Below are 24,802 nucleotides of genomic sequence, written 5' to 3' on the forward strand. Positions count from 1 at the left end.
ACTCCCAGACCCCCTCCAGCTACCCATCCCAGTCTTCATCAGCAACTCTTCCTCAGCAGCGTTGACCTCTTTGCCCCCACCCCTCCAATTGATAGGTCCCGTAGTAGCACCTCAGCCAAAAAAAGTCCAGTACCAGTGGTGCGTGTCAAAGGTGTGTGGAGTGCACCAGCCACCAGGGCAGCCAGTGTGACAGAAAGCCAAAGCACTGCCAGTCTACCCCCTGTAAAGCACAACAAGTTGGAAAGTGGCCAACGGGACAGGGTGAAGATTCCTGGCAGAAAACCTGCTCACAAGGGTCCCAGGGGGAGTGCCGAGTCAGCTGTGACTCCTCCAAAGGTGGTGAAGGGCCAGAGGAAGTCTGCACAGTCTGGGAAGAGCAGCACGGCGGAGAGGGGCGCCATCCTCCCTGGCGGCCGGGACGCCACCGCCAGCACTGTCGTCACTGGTCCTGAGACCACCGCCAGAGTCAGTGCCCAGGAGGGCAGCAGTATCGTCACTGGTCCTGAGACCACCGCCGGAGTCAGTGCCCAGGAGGGCAGCAGTATCGACGTCACTGGTCCTGAGACCACCGCCTGAGTCAGTGCCCAGGAGGGCAGCAGTATCGTCACTGGTCCTGAGACCACCGCCGGAGTCAGTGCCCAGGAGGGCAGCAGTATCGTCACTGGTCAGGAGACCACCGCCAGAGTCAGTGCCCAGGAGGGCAGCAGTATCGTCACTGGTCAGGACACCACCGCCGGAGTCAGTGCCCAGGAGGGCAGCAGTATCGTCATTGGTCCTGAGACCACCACCAGAGTCAGTGCCCAGGAGGGCAGCAGTATCGTCACTGGTCAGGAGACCACTGCCAGAGTCAGTGCCCAGGAGGGCAGCAGTATCAGTCAGTGCCCAGGAGGGCAGCAGTATCGTAAATGGTCCTGAGACCACCGCCAGAGTCAGTGCCCAGGAGGGCAGCAGTATCGTCACTGGTCCTGAGACCACCGCTGGAGTCAGTGTCCAGAAGGGAAGCAGTATCGTCACTGGTCAGGAGACCACCGCCGGAGTCAGTGCCCAGGAGGGCAGCAGTATCGGCACTGGTCAGGAGACCACTGCCAGAGTCAGTGCCCAGGAGGGCCCCGGCAGCCACAGCCCCGCTGGGCAATGAGGGACTGTCATGCCACACACCAATGCACAGGTCAGAGACGGCCATGGCAAAGCACCGCTGAACAGGTCAGAGACCGCCATGGCAAAGCACTGCTGAACAGGGCAAAGACCGCCATGGTGAAGACCGCTGAACAGGGCAAAGCACCGCTCAACAGGGCAAAGCACCGCTGAACAGGTCAGAGACCGCCATGGCAAAGCACTGCTGAACAGGGCAAAGACCACCATGGTGAAGACCGCTGATCAGAGCAAAGCACCACTGAACAGGGCAAAGCACCGCTGAACAGGTCAGAGGCCGCCATGGCAAAGCACCGCTGAACAGGGAAAAGACCGCCATGGTAAAGACCGCTGAACAGGGGAAAGCACCGCTGAACAGGGCAAAGCACCGCTGAACAGGTCAGCGACCACCATGGCAAAGCACTGCTGAACAGGGCAAAGACCGCCATGGTGAAGACCGCTGAACAGGGCAAAGCACCGCTCTACAGGTCAGAGACCGCCATGGCAAAGCACCGCTGAACAGGGCAAAGACCGCCATGATGAAGACCGCTGAACAGGGCAAAGCACCGCTGAACAGGGCAAAGCACTGCTGAACAGATCAGAGACGGCCATGGCAAAGCACCGCTGAACAGGGCAAAGACCGCCATGCTGAAGACCGCTGAACAGGGCAAAGCACCGCTCAACAGGGCAAAGCACTGCTGAACAGGTCAGAGACCGCCATGGCAAAGCACCGCTGAACAGGGCAAAGACCGCCATGGTGAAGACCGCTGAACAGGGCAAAGCATAGCTGAACAGGGCAAAGACCGACATGTCAAAACACCGCTGAACAGGGTAAAGCACTGCTCAACAGGGCACAGCATCGCTGAACAGGTCAGAGACCGCCATGGCAAAGCACTGCTGAACAGGGCAAAGACCACCATGGTGAAGACCGCTAAACAGGGCAAAGCACGGCTGAACAGGGCAAAGACCAACATGCCAAAGCACCGCTGGACAGGGAAAAAACTGTCACATCAAGCATCGTTATCCCATGTGCAGCTGGGACAGTGACGAAACAGGAACCGTCACGGGGAACCTGATGCAGTCTGGGCACCATTCCCCCTCCAGAACCAGTGGAGACTGTTATCCACTTGAGAGACTGTGGCTTTGCACTCCCCAGGATGGTACAGTGGGCAACCCACCAACTGTAGAGACTTGAGAGACTGTGGCTTTGCATTCCCCAGAATGGTACAGTGGGCAAACCACCCACTGTAGACACTTGAGAGACTTTGGCTTTGCACTCCCCAGGATGGTACAGTGGGCAAACCACCCACTGTAGACACTTGAGAGACTGTGGCTTTGCACTCCCCAGGATGGTACAGTGGGCAAACCACCCACTGTAGAGACTTAAGAGACTGTGGCTTTGCACTCCCCAGGATGGTACAGTGGGCAAACGACCCACTGTAGAGGCTTGAGAGACTGTGGCTTTGCACTCCCCAGGATGGTACAGTGGGCAAGCCACCCACTGTAGAGTCTTGAGAGACTGTGGCTTTGCACTCCCCAGGATGGTACAGTGGGCAAACCACCCACTGTAGAGACTTGAGAGACTGTGGCTTTGCACTCCCCAGGATGGTACAGTGGGCAAGCTATCCACTGTAGAGACTTGAGAGACTGTGGCTTTGCACTCCCCAGGATACATCAATGGGCATGGAGCCCCGTCGTGGATCTGGTGTGGTGCTGTAATCCGGCTGAGGTGCCCCCCTTCCCTTCCCCCGAGGTGCCTGTTGTATTTCTATCTGATGCCCCTACAGTGTTCTCTCCGTTTGTGGACAGGTATCTAGTGTGGGCCTCGCCCATGTATTTTGGGCCCAGTGGTGCACGGACATTGATATGTGCATATCTGCAATACTTCTCGTAATGTATAAAATTTGGAATGTGTATATATATCTGTATATATTTGGTAACTGTATTTTGATACATTACAATATTTGAACTGATTTCCTTTTGTCTTTGCATTCTTCCGGGGGGGTTGTGGGTTGTTACTGTGATGTTTGGAAATGCATTGGTGTGTGTGTTGTAATGTGCGAGGGTGGGGGTGGGGGTGGTGGTGTTGCGTGTGTGTCCCCCTGACTTTTGCCTCCCCCTCCCCTATGTCGTAGGTGCAGTACTCACCATTGTCTTTGGCACTGCCGTTGCTGGTGTTCGTAGATGAGCAGGAAGACAAGGGCAGGGAGTATTTGTAATTCCGGCTCCATGGTGTCCTCTTTCCTCGTGGAGTGTGTTAAGGTGAGCGTTTTCCCATTGCACAAGCTGTTTCCACCATGTTTTTATCCACGGTGATTCCGCCCCGGAAAAGGTGGCGGATTGGCGGGTTGTGATACTGTGGGCAGTACATTGCCTTCCGCCTGTCTGTTGGCAGTGACCGCCGCTCTGCTTGTCTTTACCGCTGTGGCAGGCGGAGTGTTAAAGTGGCTGTCTATGTTGGCGGTTTCCGCCATGGTCATAATTCCCTTTTTTTGTCTGCCGGCCTGTTTGCGGTATTACCGCAACTTTAACACCGTCCGCCAGGGTTGTAATGACCCCCTAAGTGTTAAAATTCTAGATGTTACATTATATGTTCAGAATAAGTCCTTTAATACAACTCCTATTGTGTTCCAGAAAACATTCAGATTATTTTATTGTCCTCATGCAAAAAGGCCATGTTTGATTTTGAAAACATAATTGTAGAGGGTTCATATATTCCTAGTCAATGTGTAACTTTTCATTAATAGGTTCATTGAGAGATTGTATTAATAATTCTTGATTCCTTCCCAGGAAACCAGATGTCTTGAGGCCTAGTTATTTAGTCCATGCTTAAGTTATCCATGGTTACAGTATGACAATGCTTAGAATCATAGTCTAGTAAAGATTAATGTGATATAATCTTGATATTGTGAGTTTCAACCTTTTTGTTTCCTACAGGTCTCCTTCCCAGCTGTTCCCATCCTAATCCCCTTTCCCCCGCTTGGACTCTCTCAGTCTCTGTGATTCATCTATCAGAGTCTTGGAGCTGTCTAGTGGTGGAAATGTTGGAAACGCGAGCAGACCCCGAAGATCTGGTCTTCCTGACAGTATTACATGTCCTTGTTCATTTGCGTGTAACCACCAACTCAACATTTGAAACCTGCAGCCACTTCGCCATGCTCTAGGTGGTATGTAACAGTTCTATGGAGTCCGTCAGGAGCCAAAAGGTTTCCATCATTAATAACTCACACAGCACTACAACTCTCCCTCTGTTGAATAATACATTCAAATTTTTTACAAATATAGACACATTCATAGTTCTTCCATGAGCCTTCGTGGTGCTCTGATTGCTCATCCTGAATGTGTCTTCGGTAACTGGGAACCAGCAATTAAAGTGTTCATGATCTATATTGGCGATGCAGGGGAAACAGCAGTAAGGAGTTTTTCAATCGTCCTTTTAGAACCAGTCCCTACTTTAACATCAGTATTTGACAAGTGGTCAGTCACATGTCGGACATGCAGGGAATCTCACATAATGGACTTCCTAGGACATTGGGTACTCACCATGTGTCCTCTGCTGGTTACACCATGGTTCAGCATCCAAAGTATTAGACATAAGTTTTCTCGGCTGATGAACAAGTACTAGATCTCCTCTAGTGAAAACAACATCTTTTGCATGTCTTCACATGTCTGAATAGGCCTTCATTTTCCTTTTATGATCCAAGTCTTTAATGCAGGTTTCTTCCTCAGTATTTGATCTTCTGTTGGTCCATTGAGGTAACTTGGTCATTATGGCTCTCCTAAACATCAGAGTTGATGGCTTTCACCTGTGGTCGAGTGAAGGGGTCGAACAGTGAGCTAGCAGTGTAGAATTCAAGATAGTTTTAAGGTCCAGCTTTTCCATTACAGCATGCTGAACCACTTTCTTCAACGTGCTCATAAAACATTCAACAAGGCCATTGGCCTGTGACCAAAGAGGTGTTCTAAACTGATGCTTCACATTAAGGTGACTGAGAAAGTCTCTGATTTCTTGACTGTTGCAAGGTGGGTCATTGTCAAATTTCAAGATCACAGGAATTCCCCATGTTAAAAAGATGCCTTCTAATCTCTTGATGACTCTCTCTTGAGTGATAGATGAGTGTTTTTCTATCAGTGGAAAATGGGAGTATTCATTAACAATCACCATCAGGTGATGTCCAATGTCAAGAGGACCAAAACAGTTATTATTTCCCATACATGCGTTAGCAACTCTGACATGCTTAATTTGTGTTGGGTGGTTTTCAATGTCAGGCTGCTGCATAGATGACAGGCCTTCAACTCTCTTCCAACTCTCTCATTGAGATGAAGAAACTGACTTGGTCTCTGAGAGCTCAGTTTGTGGCAACAATTCCACAAAATCCTTCCTAGGCCACTTCAATTATTTGTTATTGCAAACTCTCTGGAATAACAATTCTTGAACTCTTTCAGGATAATGCCTTCTTGAGTCATGGACACTTCATCTTTGACATTTTTAAGATTCTGGGATTCATTGTCACTGGCAAGAGCTAAGTGTTCTGGTTCCAAGACGTATGTGTAATAATGACTTTCTGTATTAACATGTCACTATCTTGACTCGTGGTAGTGACAACGTGCTCCAACAAAATGGCAGCTCGTGTGTTTGATTTTACATTGAAATTTATGTAGACTTCAGACATCTTGGAAGGGGTACCATAACACTGTATAGGCACTATGGAGGGGTAGTTGGCAGGGGTTTGATCTTTCCCTGGTCGGTACACAATTGTGTAGTTGTATTCTTGTAATTTTAGAAGCCAACGTCCAATTCAAGAAGGCATCTTGACCTGGGGATTGCCAAAGATAGCCAACAAAGCATGACTGTCTGTCGCAGGCATAAACAGCTTTCCCTATAAGAACACATGGAAATATTCCAAAGCCCACACCACTGCTAAACGGTCTTTCTACGATTGTGAATGAGCAGGTTTAGTTTGGGACAAAAGTTTGCTTGCATACCACAATATGTCTTCAAGCATTTGGGTGCCTGCTGTGCTGTGCAAGGATTGCACCTAGCCCGACTGGGCTAGCATCAACAAAAACTTCTGTATGAAGCTTTGGATTAAAACATACCATTTCAGTAGTGTTCTCAAAAGCTTGTTTGATTCTCTTAAAGATTTGCTCACATTCATGTGACCAATGAAATGAAACATTCTTTTTCGTCAAGTCTCTCAATGGAGCACTCACAAAAGCTAAGTCTTATATGTATCTGGAACAGTAACTGGCCGAGTCCCAAGAATGAACGTAACATGGAAACATCGAGTCTCATCAGAAAAGATATTGCCAAAGAACGTTAGCTTTGTCTTATGGAATTCACATTTCTCTGCATTTAAGGTTAAACCTGCATCAACAAGTGAACATCGCACTTGCTTGAGAGCTTTATCGTGGTCCTTCTGCGTAGCTCCGAAACTTAATATGTCATCACTATAGTTGAAATCATTCATGACAAACTGAATGATACATTGAAAGGCATCTTAAAAAAAGCTCTGCAGCTGATGACACACCAAAACGTAGTCTTCTATATCGAAATAGACCAATATATGTAGAAAAGGTTATGATGTACCTGCAATTTTCCTCGACTTCCAACTGATAATATATATTTATTTAAATCAAAGCTAGAGAAAACCTTCAAACTATTCAATTGTGTTATCATGTCAGTAATTTGTGAACCTTAAAGTCATTCTCTTTCAATTGCCTTGTTCACTTGACAGATATCCACACAGCTGTGTGCAGTTCCTTCACTTTCCTTTAAGTGTACTACCACTATGGGAGAATCCCATGGTGTTGGACCGGTACAATGCTCAATGATATCATGTCTAAGTATTGATTCTAGTTCCTTTTCAACAGCTTCCTGTAAATAAAATGCAATTTTTCTGTGTCTTTGAGCATCAGGATGGACATCCTCATAAATATGCAATTGTTCTTTCAGAGTCTCAAGTTTTCCTAACCCATGAAATGATGAAGGGAAGTGACTTACTATTTTGTGATGAGCATTCACGCTGTAGTTCACTGAGATCAGTCCCTTATCAGCAGCCGTGCTGAAACTGAGTAAATAGGCACTTGACGCCGTACCTTGGAGCACATGAACTGGTGGTTGCACTTTTGTCTTCTTGTGTTAAACTGTCACTACGAATCAACCTTGACTTTTCAATGGCGTTGTTGCAGCCCATGTATATACTTTAGTTTTCAATGGCATCAGTCGTGGCAATGGACATAGTTCATTATATTTCTCCACCGGCATAATGTTTATCGATACACCACTGCTGATAATGAAAGGTATTGAACAACCGTTTACTTTCAGCATAATCTTCGGATAATGTTTGAATGACTTTGGTGCTCTTTCATGTCGACTTTTCTTTGACTGTTATTTTTCTTCACATACGGCCAGTCCAACATAAGTACATTTTTCTGAGAAAAGCATTGACATTACACAACCATCTTCTTCACTTTCACTTGCTATTGCTATTGAATAACTTTCTGCCGATGATTTTGAGGATGATCAATTTTGTTTGGTGTCAATTTGTCCCAACTGTTGTTGTTGCTTGGCCTTGTGACATGCAATGAATGCTGATTGTGGAATGTTTGGGCAGCTATTTTGTCTTCTCGTGTGACACACTTACTTTTGCCCACGCTTTGCAAACCATTACAAAATGGTTCTCCTTCCAACAGCCTTCACATATCTGTCAAATGGTGGGACATATACCTTTGCATGGAAACGAAAAATTCACACCTGAAACACAACTTCTTCTTCCTTGGAGATGTCACTTTGTGTCCTTCAGCCATGCGCTTCTGCTTGTTTTTCATGTTCATGATTGACTCACTTTTGGCACCTCTGCATCCATGTCAGCAGCTTGTCGATCATCATGCTCTTCAGTTCTGGCAGCCATGAGAACTCACTCCAGACTAAGGTGGTCGTTACAACCCTGGCGGACGGTGTTAAAGCTGTGGTAATACCGCAAACAGGCCGGCGGACAAAAAAAGTGAATTACGACCCTGGCGGAAACCGCCAACTAAGACAGCCACTTTAACACATCGCCCGCCACGGCGGTACAGACAAACAGTGCGGCGGTCACATCCAACAGACAGGCGGAAGACAATGTACCGCCCACACTATCACTAAACACCAATCCGCCACCTTTTCCGGGGCGGATTCACGTGGATAAAAACACGGCGGAAACAGCTTGTGCTATGGGAAAGTGCTCAGCTCAACACATCCCACGAGGAACGAGGACACCATGGAGCCGGAACTACAAATCTTACCTGCCCTTGCATTCCTGTTCATCTACGTCCAACAGCGACGTAGGCGCAGAACATACCGGTGAGTACAGCACCTACGACACAGGGGAGGGGGGAGGCAAAAGTTACGGGGACAACCACCAAACACACCCACCCCCACCCTCGCATATTACAACATACACACCAATGCATTCACAAAAATCACAGTAACAACCCATAATCCCCCCGGAAGAATGCAAAGACAAAGCGAATAGCGGTCAAATTTTGTATTGTGCCAATATACTACTCATTAAAAAATATACGGATATATATATCACGAAATCTGTCAAAAATAAATGTACAATACAAAAAGTAGTGCAGAGATGTACACAACAATGTCCGTGCACCAACAGTCTAAAAATGCATGGGCGACGCCCACAATAGATACCTGACCAAAATCCGAGAGAACACTGCCGGGGCATCAGATAGAAACAATACAGGCACCTCAGGGGGAAGGGAAGGGGGGGCACCTCAGCCGGATGAATGCGAAGCCAGATCCACGACAGGGCTCCATGCCCATTGATGTATCCTGGGGAGTGCAAAGCCACAGTTCTCTCAAGTCTCTACAGTGGGTGACTTGCCCACTGCCTTATCCTGGGGAGTGCAAAGCCACAGTCTCTCAAGTCTCTCCAGTGGGTGGTTTGCCCACTGTTCAATCCTGGGGAGTGCAAAGCCACAGTCTCTCAAGTCTCTACAGTGGGTGGTTTGCCCACTGTTCAATCCTGGGGAGTGCAAAGCCACAGTCTCTCAAGTCTCTACAGTGGGTGGCTTGCCCACTGCCTTATCCTGGGGAGTGCAAAGCCACAGTCTCTCAAGTCTCTCCAGTGGGTTGTTTGCCCACTGCTTTATCCTGGGGATTGCAAAGCCACAGTCTCTCAAGTCTCTCCAGTGGGTTGTTTGCCCACTGCTTTATCCTGGGGAGTGCAAAGCCACAGTCTCTCAAGTCTCTCCAGTGGGTTGTTTGCCCACTGCTTTATCCTGGGGAGTGCAAAGCCACAGTCTCTCAAGTCTCTCCAGTGGGTTGTTTGCCCACTGCTTTATCCTGGGGAGTGCAAAGCCACAGTCTCTCAAGTCTCTACAGTGGGTGGCTTGCCCACTGTTACATCTTGGGGAGTGCAAAGACACATCTTCGCATGTAGATGCAGTTCTCTACTGGTACTGGGTGGGACTGGTGCCCACACTGGATGAGTCTCCCCGTGAAAGTACATGTCCTGTCACAGTCCCAGCTGCACATGGGAGAACGATGCCTGATGTGCCGGACTATTCATACCCACACGGTCTTTGCCCTGTTCAGCGGTCTTCACCATGGCGGTCTTTGCCCTGTTCAGCGGTGCTTAGCCATGGCGGTCTTTGCCCTGTTCAGCGGTCTTCACCATGGCGGTCTTTGCCCTGTTCAGCGGTCTTCACCATGGTGGTCTTTGCCCTGTTCAGCGGTCTTCACCATGGCAGTCTTGGCCTTGTTCAGCGGTGCTTAGCCATGGCGGTCTTTGCCCTGTTCAGCGGTCTTCACCATGGCGGTCTTTGCCCTGTTCAGCGGTGCTTAGCCATGGCGGTCTTTGCCCTGTTCAGCGGTCTTCACCATGGCGGTCTTTGCCCTGTTCAGCGGTGCTTAGCCATGGCGGTTTTTGCCCTGTTCAGCGGTCTTCACCATTGCGGTCTTTGCCCTGTTCAGCGGTCTTCACCATGGTGGTCTTTGCCCTGTTCAGCGGTCTTCACCATGGCAGTCTTGGCCCTGTTCAGCGGTGCTTTGCCATGGCGGTTCTGGTACGGATATTGGTGTGTGGCATTACGATCTCCACACTGGACATTGGTGTGTGGCATGACGATCTCCACACTGGACATTGGTGTGTGGCATGACGAACTCCACACTGGACATTGGTGTGTGGCATGACGAACCCCACACTGGACATTGGTTTGTGGCATGACGATCTCCACACTGGACATTGGTGTGTGGCATGACGAACTCCACACTGGACATTGGTGTGTGGCATGACGAACTCCATAGTGGACATTGGTGTGTGGCATGACGAACTCCACACTGAACGTTGGTGTGTGGCTTGACTTTCCATCATTGTCCAGCGGGCTGTGGGATTCTGGACCCTCATGGGCTGTGACTCCGGCGGTGGCGGTGGTCTCCTGACCAGTAACGATACTTGGGCCCTCCTGGGCTATGACTCTGGCGGTGGTCTCCTGACCAGTTACGATACTTGAGCCCTCCTGGGCTGTGACTCCGGCGGTGGCGGTGGTCTCCTGACCAGTAACGATACTTGGGCCCTCCTGGGCTGTGACTCTGGCGGTGGTCTCCAGACCAGTTACGATATTTGAGCCCTCCTGGGCTGTGACTCCGGCGGTGGCGGTGGTCTCCTGACCAGTAACGATACTTGGGCCCTCCTGGGCTATGACTTTGGCAGTGGTCTCCTGACAAGTTATGATACTTGAGCCCTCCTGGGCTGTGACTCCGGCGGAGGCGGTGGTCTCCTGACCAGTAACGATACTTGGGCCCTCCTGGGCTATGACTCTGGCGGTGGTCTCCGGACCAGTTACGATACTTGAGCCCTCCTGGGCTGTGACTCCGGCGGTGGCGGTGGTCTCCTGACCAGTAATGATACTTGGGCCCTCCTGGGCTATGACTCTGGCGGTTTTCTCTGGACCAGTTACGATACTTGAGCCCTCCTGGGCTATGACTCTGGCGGTGGTCTCCTGACCACTTACGATACTTGAGCCCTCCTGGGCTATGACTCTGGCGGTGGTCTCTGGACCAGTTACGATACTTGAGCCCTCCTGGGCTATGACTCTGGTGCTGGTCTCTGGACCAGTTACGATACTTGAGCCCTCCTGGGCTATGACTCTGGCGGTGGTCTCCAGACCAGTTACGTTACTTGAGCCCTCCTGGGCTATGACTCTGGCGGTGGTCTCTGGACCAGTTACGATACTTTAGCCCTCCTGGGCTATGACTCTGGCGGTGGTCTCCTGACCAGTAACGATGGTGCTAGCGGTTCTGTCTGGACTGCCGGAAATGATGGCGCACTTCTCCGCCGTGACACTCACAACAGGTTGGGGAGACTTCCTCAGGACCTTCCCCACCTTCTTTTGAGTTACAGATGACTCACCAATCGCCTTGGATCCCACTTCACTGTTTGTCCCACCAGGAGTCTTGACACGGTCCTGTCGTCCACTCTCCAATTTCGGAGCCTTTACAGGGGGTGGGCTGACAGTGCCTTGGCTCCGGGCCCTACTGCCTGCCCTGGTGGACGGGGCACTCCAAAAACCTGGTACATGCACCACTGGTACTGGAGGCTTTTTGGCTGAGGCGCTATGACGGGACTGATGAATTGGAGGTGGGGGGGCAAAAAGGTCAATTTGACATAGGGACAGTTTCTGACGTACACTGGGATGGGTAGCTGGAGGGGCTCTGGGAGTGGAGGAAGAGGAGGTGGTTGTAGGAGGTGTCACTTTAGCTGTTTTGGGTGCAGGTGCAGGTACTGGAGGCTGTCGTGAGGTGGATGGATGTTGGGTGAGTGACTGCCGGCATTTGTGTACTTTGGGAGGGGAAATCACAGACACACTGGGAGAGGACACAGGGGACGTGTAAATGGCAGTGGAGGTGGTGAGTGCAGGTGAGCGGCTTGTGGTGCTGGGTGTCCTGGTGCGAGTCCTAGTGCCTGTAGATGTGGTGCATGCAGGTGTGTGTGTAGACGAGACTGGGAGGGAGGAGGGAAAAGAGGAGGAGGGGGACACAGTGGAGACAGTGGATGTTGCTGTGTCCGTATGGGTCTGATGCTTGTGTGAGTGCCTGTGGTGTGTGTGGTGCCTATGTTTGCTTGAGCTACTTGTGTGTGTTGACTTGTGTGCATGCTGGTCTGTAGGTGTGCTTGGGATGGGCTGGGGTACAGGGGATTGGGTCTGGGTGGAGGAAGTTAGAGGGGGGAGGCTGGACACAGGGACAATGGCTGCCATCAGTGCTGAGGCCAGAGATTGCAGGGTTCGCTGAAGGACAGCCTGACCAGAATGAATGCCTTCCAGGAATGCATTATCGTGTTTCAACTCTCGTTCTACACCCTGGATGGCATTCACAATGGTAGACTGCCCAACAGTGAGTGACCTGAGGAGGTCAATGGCCTCCTCACTGAGGGCAGCTGGGGTGACTGGGGCAGGGGCTGAGGTGCCTGGGGCGAAGGTGATGCCCACCCTCCTGGGTGAGCGGGCACTGGGCGAACGCTGAGGGGCTGCTGGGAGGGCGGTGCTGGTAGGGGAGGTGGCGGCTGTACCTGTAGAAGTGGGGCGCACAGATGGTGCTGCCACCACAGGGGAGCTCCCATCGGCGGACGAGTCCGTGACGCTGTTTGGTGATCCTGTTGCCGATGTGAAGCTCCCCTCGCCCTCCGTCCCACTGGTGAATTCAGAGTCTGTGGTGTGGCCCTCCATGGCCATGTGGGATGCAGCTCCCTCGTGCTCCGGTGCCACTGTACCTCCGCCTGTTGATGCTGATGTACAGAAGGACAGGGAGAGCAGAAAAATGGTGGAGACAGAAGAAAGAGAGTTTTAGTGCATGGCATACCGCTACCGTTGGCGGACAAGACAAACGCAGCAGCCCCCTGCATTACGCCGTGCTCCTGCCCTCTGCACATGCAATTTCTGGGATATGGCCTACATGGCAATGGTAGAAATCTGCCCACATGTATGGCAAAGGGGCAACTATACATCAATTTGCAATTTTTTTGAGCTGGGGTAGAGTGCCACATGGCCTACATAACAGAGGGGCCTTGCCTACCTAACTCGCCCTGGCCTAGGAACACCCACAGCTCACCACCCCCACCCAGACAGCTCCACTGCACGCAAAGTCCATTGGATGAGGTTGTACTCACCCCCTTGTGTCTGCTGTGATGTCCTTAAGTGCCCATCCAACTCCGGGTAGGCCACCGCCAGGATCCGGAACATCAGGGGGGTCATGGTGCGACGGGCACCCCTCCCACATTGGGAGGCCATCCCCAGCTGAGCCTCCGCCGTCTTCTTGCTGCAGCGGCGAATGTCCTCCCATCTCTTACGGCACTGGGTGCCCCATCTCTGGTGGGCCCCCAGGGTCCGGACTTCCTTGGCTATGGCACGCCAAATGTCACTCTTCTGGTGGGCGCTGACCTACATGACATGCACAAGGAAAGAGGAACAGTCATTACCTACAGCACCGTCATTGTAATTGGCCCCCTCCCAACTCTATCCCTGTGGCCCATTCATCCCCATGCATGACTGTTCTATGTACTCTGCCCCCTTCCCTAATCCACCCAGCCCTCTCCACCCAGGTCTAGCCCATACAACGTGCTCCCTGTGTACTAACCTGTTGGTCTGGAGGACCGTAGAGTAGCGTATACTGGGGGAGGACCCCATCCACAAGTTTCTCCAACTCCTGTGCAGTGAAGGCAGGGGCCCTTTCCCCAGACACAGCAGCCATCGTCGCTTCCAGACCGAGGTCACAGCAGCACTAGCAGTGTAGGTCCTCTCCTGTCGAAGGTCAGGTATCTAGTGATTAAACAGATAGAAAATGGTGGTGACGTCCGCGGCGGTGACGTCCGCGGCGGTACGCATCATCACCACCAGCGCACCTGTTCATTGGCTCCTGGGACCCATAGGGTCCAATGTTAACCAATGCAGCATTGCGCCGCGCTCTACGACCGCCTACCGCGACGGTGTCCAACGCCAGCGCAGTTACCCCACAATTCCAATGTCCCAGTTTAGAGGTCAGGCAGCCGCCATTTCAGGGGCCCACATGGCTTCAATTACTACTGCGTCACACATACCGAGGCCTACACTCAAAACCTTTCCCGGATGGGTTAATTGTCTGTTGTAGTCTTGTGTGTGACTGTGGGTACATACCTGGAGGAATGCTGACAGTTTCTTCGCTGTTGTCCTTCTTAGGCACCGTCAGTTGGGACATGTGAGAAGATGGCGGAATCCTCCGGTGTACCGACCGCTGGTGGACCTGTTGACAATGGAAGAGAGACATGTTATCGTGACCTACCGGTTTGACCGTGCCACAAACCAGGAACTATGTACCCAGTTGGAGCCAGACCTGATGTCACCAATCAGCCATCCGACTGGAATCCCCCCTGACGTGCAGGTGCTGTCAGTGCTCCATTTCCTTGCAAGTGGGTCTTTTCAGACAACAGTGGCCATGGCATCAGGGATGTCCCAGCCTATGTTTTCCAACGTGTTGTCCAGAGTGTTGTCTGCCCTGCTGAAACACGTAAGGAGATACATCATTTTCCCTGAGGTGGCGGATTTGCCTACAGTGAAAGGTGACTTCTATGCCCTTGGACATATCCCCAACATCATAGGTGCCATTGATGGGACCATTGTAGCTCTGGTCCCCCCCGCAGGAATGAACAGGTGTACAGGAACAGGAAAAGTTATCATTCCATGAATGTCCAGATGGTCTGTTTGGCAGACCAGTACATCTCGCAGGTAAATACAATGTTCCCTGGCTCAGTGCATGACGCCTACATCCTGCGGAATAGCAGCATCCCTGATATGATGGGTGAACTCCAGAGGCACCGTGTATGGCTATTGGGGGACTCTGGTTACCCCAACCTGTCCTGGCTACTGACCCCAGTGAGGAATCCCAGCGCAGAGGAACGGTACAATGAGGCCCATGGGCGGACTAGGAGGGTGATCGAGCGGACCTTCGGCCTCCTGAAGGCCAGGTTCAGGTGCCTCCATATGACAGGTGGGTCCCTATTCTACTCACCGAAGAAGGTGTGCAACATCATCATCGCCTGCTCCATGCTCCATAACTTGGCATTGCGACGCCAGGTGCCTTTTCTGCAGGAGGATGATCCAGATGACGGTGTTGTAGCAGCTGTGGAGCCTGTGGAGCCTGTGGACAGTGATGAGGATGAAGCTGATGAAGATGAAAACGACAACAGGAAGTCAGTCATACAGCAATATTTTCAATGAGACACAGGTGGGTACAATTTCATGTTTCACATTATATTACATTTCACACGTCTACCTCTATCCTGTACCTACATTTCACTCCCTATTTGGTAACTGAGTTGTCCCCTTCCATTTCGGTTTCAGTAATGTGGTAACCTACGTGTCAACAACTTGCACCCTTGAAAGGCTTGTGATGTGTGACATTGGTATGTTGACCTTCCAATGGGTAACCTTTTTTTAACACTGTAATTGACAATACAAAGTTCACATTCATTGACTAACTCCAGTTTTATTAGTGTTTCACGGGTGTTTATTTAAGTGCATAACAATGAAGGGGGGTTGTGAAATGGGGATGGGTGATGGTGGAGGAATGTCCATGGCAGAGTCCTGTCTATTAGTCTCACAGGTACATTGCACATCTGGCCATTGGAAGTGGAGCTGGGGCAGTTCCGATTTGGACAGGGTAATAAAGTGGGACAGTGGGAGGACGATCAGGGTGGTCTTATTTCCTGGCGAGGGTCTTGCCATCTTGCTCTGTCCTGTTCCTGGATCTCAGGGCCCGCTTGCGTGGTGGTGGTCCGTCTGCAAGGGATGGGGTGCTGGTGTGTTGGTCCTGTGGCGGTGCCTCCTGTCCACTAGCGCCGGCGGAGGTGGTGGGAATATCATCATACTGGCTAGTGTCAGGGGCCCATTGGAGTGCCATGGTGTCCCTCAAGGTATTTTGAATGTCCGTCAGCACCCCTACAATGGTGCCCAGGGCAGAGCCGATGGTCCTGAGCTCCTCCCTGAACCCCAAATAGTGTTCCTCCTGCAGACGCAGGGTCTCCTGCATCTTGTCCAGTACCGTTGCCATTGTCTCCTGGGAGTGGTGGTATGCTCCCATGATGGAGGAGAGGGCCTCGTTGAGAGTAGGTTCCCTTGGCCTGTCCTCCCTCTGTCGCACATCAGCCCTCCCAGTTCCCCTGTGTTCCTGTGCCTCCGTCCCCTGGACCGTGTGCCCACTACCACTGCCCCCGGGTCCCTGTTGTTGTTGGGGTGGTGGGTTCACCTGGGTGCCCTGCAGTGGTGGACACATCGCTGATTGACCTGTCCTGGGTAGCGAGGTTTGGGCCCGCTGAGTGGGTGCTGTGCTGGTGTTCCCAGAGGGTGGCAGTTCGGTGTTGGGCTGTGGCTGGGCAAGGGGAACCGACTGTCCTGAGGCCCACGATGGTCCGGGCTGGTCATCAATATCCAGTGGGGCAGAGCTGCTGTCGTCACTGTGGGTCTCTTCTGGGGGTGGAGTGGTGTTGTCTGGACCCTCTGGTGTGGTGACGTTCCTTCAGGTTCCTTCGGGGGTATGAGTACATGATTATTGCAGGTGTGTGTTTCATGATGTGCAATGTTTGGGTGTGCGTGTACCACAGTGCAGGCATTCCTGTGTGGGGGCTTGTGTGTTGATAGTTGGGGGGTGTTGTGGGTCTGTGCAGTGGGCATGCTTTAGTGATGGGTATCCATGCTTAGTTAGGTCATGCAGGTTTTGGGGTTGGGATGGGTGGTTGGTGTAATGGGTAGCTAGGTGAGGATTTGGAGTGATAGGGGAGGGTGTGAGGGTGGGGGTGTGTGATAGCATGCAGGTACGGTGGGGGATATGATAGTTGAAAATTTAACTTACCAGTGTCCGTTCCTCCACTGACTCCTGCGAGGCCCTCAGGATGCAAGATGGACAAGACTTGTTCCTCCCATGTTGTTAGTTGTGGGGGAGGAGGTGGGGGTCCGCCGCCAGTCCGCTGTACCTTGATGTGGTGCCTGGATACCGTGGAACACACCTTCCCCCGTAGGTCGTTCCACCTCTTCCTGATGTCCTCCCTATTTCTTGGGTGCTGTCCCACAGCGTTGACCCTGTCGACTATTCTTTACCATAGCTCCATCTTTCTGGCTATTGATGTGTGCTGTACCGGTGATCCAAATAGCTGTGGCTCTACCCAGATGATTTCCTCGACCGTGACCCTGAGCTCCTCCTCGGAGAAACGGGGGTGTCTTTGGCATGCCCTGGGGTGGTGTGTGTGATGTGTGGGGTGGTGTATGTGTTGATGAGTGTGGTGAGTGTAGTGGTATGTGGTGTTTTGTGCGTGGGTGTTGTGTGGGTGATGGTGTAGTGTGCCTCTGTGTGATGGGGTTCTCTATTCTGTGCTGTCTCTCTCTGGCCTTCTCTCAGAAATTGTGGTCGTAGGGGTTTGTGTGTGATGTGGGTGTGTGTTTTATATTGTATTGGGTGTGTGGGAGTGGTGTGTGTATGTGTATCAGGTGTGTGTATTTCGAAATGTCCAATGTGGCGGTGTTTTGGAGATGTGTGTGTATTTTGAGCGCAGCGGTGTGTACCGCCAATGGAATACCGCGGTTGAAAGACCGCCGCGTGGATTCGTGGGTCATAATAGCATGGGCGTGTTTCTGTTGGCGTGGAGGTGGAGGATTTTTGTTTTTGCCAGTTTATCTCTGACCTTTGGTGTGGCGGTGTTGTGTGGGTGTCTGAATTTCGGCGGATTCCTAGATGTGTGTCATAATAGCTGTGGCGGTCTACCGCGGCTGCGGCGGTGTATTGGCGGTCTTCTGCACAGCGGTAAGCGCCTTATACCGCCAAGGTCGTAATGTCCCCCTAAATCTTTTTATTGCAGAACTATAATGTTGAAATCATTATGAACTATGCTACAGTATGGTATTAAAACAGTCAAATTGGACACATTATGTTCATGTGCTTCTGTACCAGTACGTGTCAGTGGCTCACAGCCTCCTACGACTGCGGCCACCATGGCTCACTCCAGCTTGGTCCCCTGAGCCCTGCCGTGCACTGGTACTCCGCAACACACGTGCATCAGTGGCAGATACACTACTCACAGTTGAGCCCTCCTCACTGTCCTGCTGGGTATCCCCTATGCCCCTTGCAGCCTGTCTGGTCTCCAGCAGATCCACCACATGGCTGATGCGGCCAAGTCCACGTGCCACATCTCCTGCAAAATACTGGTTGTCCACATTTGCCAGCCCATGTGTAATAGTGGTCTGCAGTCTTGAGAGGTTCCGGTTCATTAATCTCATCTATCTATTTTGCAGGCGCTGACTCTGCAATAAGGATGCCTCAAGTCCCACAAAATCTACATCTGACACATCCTCACTGCGCACAAACTGCAATGTGCGTCGTCTACGCACTGCGCCTGATGATGCATGTGTTTGCCTTTCCATAGGCATTGGCCCTGGTGTTTCAACGGCTGCCTCCATACCCAGCGCAGGATCGTCCATGGTCTCCTGTGCCAATTCCACAGGTGGTGTTGTCCTGCACTCCCCTGCGGTGTCTGTGGCAGCCTCCTCCTGTGGGTCTGTGCCATGTTCCTCTCCCTGCACAGTGGCACTGATGGGGGGGCCTTGTGGGAGACCTCTGGGACATAGGGGATACACTGTCAGTCTTGCACATATATTTGATGCCTCAAAATAAACATTTGCCTATATTTAGACTACTGTACTACATTGCCCATAAGGCACTATTCTATAGGTTGATAAACTGTGAATGGAGCTAGTCTGGAGGTGCCTGCTGATGTGTACTGGGATTGTGTGCATAGTGCATATGTGGGTGTGAATGCATATATTTTGGTACTTACTTTTTGATGTTCCTGGTGCCGAACTGTCTAAATCTCCAATGCCCAGTACAGCTTCTGGCTCCAGAGTTGTCTTCACCATGCTTTCTATTGCTGTAGGGGTTGGAACAGTAGATGGGCCTCCTCCAGAGACATGCATCTCCCTCAAGCACTCCGCCACCCTCACCTTGATCCTGGAGTGAAGGTCATACCACCTTTTGCGTATTTCATCCAGGGTACGGTGGCTTACACCTATGGCATTGATCTTGTTCTGGATGTCCTGCCAGATCTTCTTTTTTTTGGGTGTCAGGGACACTCATTGCTGCCTTGCCAAATAATTGTTTATGGTGCAGGCAGCACTCCTCAGTCTGCACCTCCAACTCCTTGTCAGAAAACTTGATTTTGCGTTTTCTGACTCCAGTGGGTGTCTCCTTCACCTGTGTAGCCATTGTTGCTGCTGCTCCTCTCCCCTGGGTGTGGCTCTGCAGTTTGGGCTGGGTGGGCTCCTCCCTCCTCCCTGTTCCATGCGGTTACTTCCTGGTTCTGATATCATCACACAGTACCAGGAAGTGGGTATTTCAAAAGTTTTATTTCACCTGCAGGCAATTTGCAAGTCATTCGCAATTTGCGACACCGGACCACACCCTTCGTGCAATTTGCGACCTCGCTAAAAGCGAGGTCGCAAACTGCGTTGCGACTCTGCTGCGACTCGCTATTTGGAATAGCGATTTTTACTGGAATATCGTTTTGCGAGTCGGAAATAGTGATTTGCATGGAGTCACTATTTCCGACTCGCAAATTTTTTCGTACCTACATCTGGCCCTAAGTGCTTAATCTCCCTTTTCATAGGAGGCTGGACCCCTTTGTAGTGTGCAAAATCAGGCACACTTGCTAAGAGGGTCCAGCCAACCACACATTGGTTTACAGAGGCAAAAACTAGACCACCTAATGTTTTAATTTTTATGGTAGCTTGGTCAAGCAGGTAGGCTAATCTTGAAGAAGTGCAAAGGATTTTATGCACTTACAGTATCAATGAAGACACACACAAAAAAGAATAACTCAAGACTGATTTACACAAATGCTTCAGATTTGTATTACATTTTTAAGACCAAGGTCATCACAATTGGGCAAGTACTTTTTTAATTCTGAATTTTTAAAGTTTAGAAAATGTCTCAGTTCTGTGCGTAATTAGGCACCATAGGAATCAATGAAGAAATACTTTAAAAATGCATATAAGCTTAGGCAATGTGTTTACAAATGTCTCCTTTTGCAGATAGGGCGAGGTCATCAGTGGGCCCTGTGGACCAGCTGGAGAAATGTGGTGGCTCATGGTTTGGCAGGAGCAGCTGCAGAAAGTTGCAGGAGCTGGTAAAAGGCCACTGCGGGGGACCACTTGTAAAAGCACTGCACAGTTGGACTTCAAGGTGAGTCTGGTGGGTCTTGACTGCATTCTGCCTGCTGTTGTTCTAAGAGGGTGTCTGATAAGACTATTCCATCCACAGAACCATCTTGTGGGTTGCTGGAGAGGAGATCAGGCGAGGCTCACTCTCTTCTTCCTGTCCCTCATCTGTAACCATGGGCATGGTCACATCAGCTCTGTCATAATAGGGTTTTAGGCGGTTGATATGTATAATTCTTTTGGGATTTTTGCAACTGCCTAAGTCCATCAAGTAGGTGACTTCCCCTTTCCTTTCAAGAATGGGATAGGGCCCAGACCATTTGTCCTGGAGAGCACTTGGATAAACAGGCTCCAAAACAAAAACATTCTGCCCTGGTTGGAACTCCACAATAGCAGTTTTTTGGTCATACCAGAGCTTTTGCAGCTCCTGGCTGGCCTGAAGATTTTGGCTTGTTTTTTCCATGTACTCTGCCATCCTAGAACGTAGGCCAAGTACATGGTCCACTATGTCTTGTTTTGGCTCTGAGAGGTCTCTCCCAGCCTTCTCTGACAAGATTTAATGGTCCCCTAACATGATGCCCAAACAAAAGTTCAAATGGAGAGAATCCTACTCCCTTTTGTGGCACTTCCCTGCAAGCAAAAACCAGACATGGAAGTAAGACATGCCACCTCCTTCTCAGTTTTCCAGGGAGTCCTCCAATCATGCCTTTAATGTCTGGATACATCTTTCAACCAACCCATTTGTTTGTGAGTGCTAAGGGGTTATGAATTTATAAGTCACACCACATTCCATCCACATGTGTTTTAGGTATGCAGACATGAAGTTAGAACCTCTGTCTGATACTACCTCCTTAGGGAACCCTACCTTGGTAAACATACCCAGGAGGGCTTTTGCTACGGTAGGAGCAGTGATGTTTCTAAGGGGTATAGCCTCAGGCTATCTAGTGGCATGATCCACTACCACCAGTATATATCTATGTCCGGATGCTGTTTGAGGGTCAAGAGGACCAACAATATCAACCCCTACCTTTTTAAGGGTAACCTTAACCACAGGTAGTGGCCTCAAGGGGGCCTTTAAGTGTCCACCTGCCTTGCCACTTGTTTGGCAGGTAGTGCCGGACTGACAAAAGTCCTTCACTTTCTGGGACATTCCAGGCCATTCAAAATGGTTTACAAACCTACTTCAAATTTTATTTTGGCCTAAATTACCATCTAGGGGAAGGCCATGGGCTAGAGTGAGGAGAAACTCTCAGGACTGCTGAGGTACTACCAGGATTGAGGACTCTGGCCTCAGTGTACAGGAGCCCATCTTACCAATAGACCTTGTGGGTCCCACTGATACTACCATTTTCTTCCTATGAAGCTTGCTGCCTCAGGCCTTCAAGAGTGGTGCAGGTTCTCTGCCCTTGGCATAGATCCTCCCTATAGTGTCCCCTTCGTCCCAAGAGCTCTGGGTGGTAAGGTTCAAGCTTTGCAGGCTTGGTTCCCTCAGGGAAGGGCAAGTCCTCTTCCTGGGAAGAGGGGTTCTGACTTGTGATCTGATTGGAATCTGGTTTCCCAGTCTTCCTGCCTCTTCTCTTGGGAGGCTGGTCCACTATTTCACAATCCTACTCTCATTTTTCTTTCTGAAGTTTATTCTGTGCTCTACTCTTTACACAGGCCACTTCTAGGATACCAAGCATAGCTGTATGGGTCTTCAGTTCTACGTCAGCCCAGTGGGAATGCTCCAGGTCATTTCCAAGCAGGCAATCTATAGGGATGATGAAGGCACAATCACTTTTTTCTGCCCTACTACTCCCCCCCAATCAAGTGTTACCACAGCCATGGGATGGAACTTTGTCTCATTGATAGCACTGATGACAGCATAAGACTTCCCTACCAAGAAATTATTTGAGTGGACCAAGTGCTGAGTTACCATGCCTGTGTTTTTGCATATTACTTGGCCAGGCCACACAGGATAATTCTACCCCTCCTTCAGTGACTATTTTTGCCTCTGTGGGATCACTGACATGGTCAGGTCACAACTATCCCATCAGATTAGCAACTGCATTTACTGCAGGTTGGCTAGAGGCATTCTGTTTGTTTTTACAGCTAGGGGCTCCAGTTTGGTGCCATCTATTCTTGCAGTCATAGCACCAAGCCTTGTTCAGATCAAAGTTCTTTCCTTTGTACCCAATCTTATAGTGTGAGGAGTCTCTGGGTTCACCCTCCTGTGCAGATTTTTAGGGGACTTGCAAAGACTTCTTATTTTTGTTTTGGCTCCCATCTTTCCCTTCGGTAGATTTTTTGCCTCTTTCTTTTGGTCTCCCCCACCAGCGGTAGTTTTGGTTACCCTTCTTTTGACCCGGTGGTCTGCCTTCCTCCCCAACTCTTGAGGAGAAAGTACACCTTGGCCTACCAGGCATTGATGTAGCCTCTCAATGTAACAATTACTCAGCGGATGCTCTTTCATAAAAAGGTTGTGCAGCCCATCATAATCTTGTACCTTGTTACCAGCCAACTAACCACCCAGCATTTTTACTGAACAGTCCACAAACACCACTGAAGTTTGGCTCTGGGTTTTTTGAGCCTCCCTGAACTTCATGTGGTATTCTTCAGTTGTAAATCCAAGGCCCTCAATCAGGGTACCCTTCAGAAGGTCATAGGATTTAGAATATGCATCATTCATTATCAGGAGCCTATCCCTGCACTTTCCTGAGAATAACTCCCACAACAGTGTGCCCCAGTGTGTTATCTCAAATTCCCACCCAATATAGGCTCTTTCAAAGGCAGAAAACCATTTCACTATATCATCTTCTTCTGTGAAGGGAGGGACAACTCCTTTTGGGGGTTCAATATTGAAATGTCTCTCTTTCAATACTAGGATGATGCCACTAGAGATGAGTCCTAGGCCCAACTCTTTTCTCTTTGTTTCAATTTCCAAAAGCTGACTCTCTAAGGCCAGTCTTTTGGTAAGCCTGGCTAAAACCCAGTCTTCTTCTATGGGTGCACTTATGCTTGGGGTAGAGGAGCTACCCTCATCCCTATTGTCCACTGGGATTTCCACTCGGTTTTCTCCTCCATTAGAGACATAACCATCTACTTCCTCTGTGGAGTGGGCTCTTACATGCTGAGTTACCACGAATCTAAGCTGGTTGACTTTAGCATGTTTTCCAGTAGGAATTTTGTACAGCTTGCAGAGTTTCCTTAACTGGGCATAGGTATATGCCATGTAAGGGGCCAGGTCGAGCTCCTGGCTCTGGTTCTCTGAACCTGACATGTTTACTTTACTAAAATTGGGACCTTTTTAGAAATTTGGAACCCCTTTTTGGATAAGGACAAATAAAGTGATGACTTTTACCTCTAACTATTGTTGTATGGACTTAACAAGGGCCCTACTAGCCATTTTAAAAATGTGCAAACATTTTTGCCAATTGGAAATAGTGCAATTAAGCTAAAAACTATTTGGAGAGTTATTCATGTGCCCATAGACTGACAAAGTGGTATCAACAAATGCAAAGTCTTGATCCCACCGCTGCCACCAAATGTAGGAGGCTGGCCCTCTATGAAGTGTGCAAAACCAGGCACACTGTGTAAAGGGTCCGGGCAACCACATGTTGGTTTACAGAGGTAAAAACTAGATCAGCTAATGCTCTAATTTTTATGGTACCTTTGTTGAGCAGTTAGGCTAATCTTAAAGAAGTGCAAAGCATTAATTGTACTCACAGTATCAATAAATGAAGTCACACACTCAAAAGAATAACTCATGACCAATTTACAAAAACACTTCCGATTTTTATAACATTTTTAAGAACAAGATAATCACAATCAGGTAAGTACTTTTTAAGTTATTAATTTTAGAAGTATAGAAAATGTCTCAGCTCTGCACATATTTACACATCATGGGAATCAATAAGGAAAAACTTTAAAAATGCATATAAAATCAGGCAATGCCTTTACCAATGTTCCCTTTTGCCGATAGTTCAAGGTCATTAGTGGACCCTGTGGACCAGCTGCAGAAGTTCGAGTGGATCCTGTTTTCGGCAGGAGCAGTTGCAGAATCACTTTGGCGCAGGTGCACGGCCAATGTGGGGGACTACTTGAAAAGCACTGCACAGGTGGCCATCAAGGTGAGTAAGGTGGGTCCTCTTGGATTGTCAAGGTGGCAAGGGGTGGGGGACCCTTAGGGCACATTAGGCTTTTAGATGCAGGGCACAGACTGGCCGGGTGCAGACCCAATACATGAACCAGGAACTGTGCCCTTGGTGGCAGGAGGTAGGTTGATTTGAGGGTCATTTGCAGGTCAGCAGGAGCACACTGCTGGGAAGTCCTGGTGTTTCCTGAAGTCCCTTGACTGGAGCTTTTACAGACTGGAGTGGACTGTCCTTCTGGGTGTCCAACTAGATTGATCAATACCTGGGGCTATTGCACTGTTTGGCCACTGGAGGTTGCAGTGCCAGCA

This window comes from Pleurodeles waltl, chromosome 5, assembly GCF_031143425.1.
Source record: "Pleurodeles waltl isolate 20211129_DDA chromosome 5, aPleWal1.hap1.20221129, whole genome shotgun sequence".
Taxonomy (NCBI): Eukaryota; Metazoa; Chordata; class Amphibia; order Caudata; family Salamandridae; genus Pleurodeles; species Pleurodeles waltl.